Genomic DNA, 1,612 nt, shown 5'->3' with positions numbered 1-1,612 from the left:
AAACGTAAACAAACTTTTTTTTATATTTTTCTCATTTTAAGGGTCATATAATTCCGCTTGATCCTTTTCATACTGCTTCCTGTGTACTTAAGTATACTTCATCAAACATATATGGCAGTAACTCACTCTGTTACTTTGCGTACTTCTTTAATGCTTAATAAATTCACAAACCGCGACAGAAATTTGAAATTTACTGAAGAATGCCTTCGAAATTAGAGACGTTTTCTTTATATTTTGTTTAATGTTTTTCAAAGAAGTTTTCTCGTTCTTTTGGAAGTTGCGTTTTCTTTTATTAAAAGAAAACAAAATGTGCAAATAATATAACAGTTGATTTATTTTTATTTTCTTTTTTTTTTTTTTTTTTTTTTTTTTTGTTAATTCTCAGTTATTGAAAGATGACCTTCATAAATTTTACCAAGCTAAATACATATTCACGATCTTTTGATAGCTTAATAACTTGAGACTAAATTAATGAGTTTCAACTGCTTGTGTTTGATTTTTGATGTCTTTTTTATATGCAAATAATAAGGATGTATCACGAGCTTTTATCTCTTAGAATCACTATTCTTATACTTTAGAGCATACTTGAATAGTTACAAATACTTGGGAATTTATAAATAACTGAACTTTTGCACATTGAATGCTTTATTAATTCTGACTTGATGACGTTAATTTAAATTTGTCTGATGTGCGTTCTAGACCGAATAAAGAATATCAAGCAACAAAAGAAAATAGAGCTATAAGGAAATAAGACAATTCATTAAAAATAACAGGCATGAAAAATAGAAGAGTTTGCAAAAATTTTCATTTCTAGTCACTAGCAATGCTCTTGCATACAGTCATTTTAAACAGCTCGCTAAATATGACTTTACTAATCAAAACCCACAGCTCTAGTGTTTGAGTTAAATATTTTTTTTCCAATGGCAGATTGTGAACAATTACAAATGTAACCCAGTCTATTAATCTATACAAGGCCGGATGTGGTGGTCTCTTTATTATGGAGGCACCTAATAGGTGGGCCACTATCGCCTTTCCTATGAAGGGACGGACAGTTACAACCATGCCTTCTCCGGGATTCGAACCCAGGCCCTTCGGCATCGCAGACAGCTTCCCTGACCACCATATCGACTGGGCGGCTTGAATTAAATATTGTGTATAACAAATTCAGGAATTATCTGTAAGCTGCGCATAAAACACATACAAAATAATTCTGAAGAAGCATTAAATTTTAATCAAACATATATGACAGTAAACTTTTTTTGTAATATAATATCAGGAACTATAAATCTTTAAATTTCATTTACATGACTTCCGTTTTGCTACAATATGAAACAGAATGCGAAATGTCGGTCCTTCAATTCAAGGTTATGATGGCATTACGTCAGAGTATTTTCTTGCTTTAGTACACATTCTACATACAAATTTTTCTTACTTCCGTCTCAGAACGCACCAAACAGAACTATCGATTGATTAGCATTTAAAATTATTTGCAATAACATCTATAGCATCATTTTTAACTATTTCCATTCAAATAAGTTTATATATATTTTTCTCAGTATTTTATTTTAAAAAGCTGATTTTTTTAATTTGTATCACGTAACGTTATATTTTT

The sequence above is a fragment of the Stegodyphus dumicola genome, chromosome 3 (assembly GCF_044657685.1).
Source record: "Stegodyphus dumicola isolate Sdum_Otavi_A_Nest chromosome 3, ASM4465768v1".
Taxonomy (NCBI): domain Eukaryota; kingdom Metazoa; phylum Arthropoda; class Arachnida; order Araneae; family Eresidae; genus Stegodyphus; species Stegodyphus dumicola.
Note: the sequence above shows the minus strand (reverse complement) of the source record.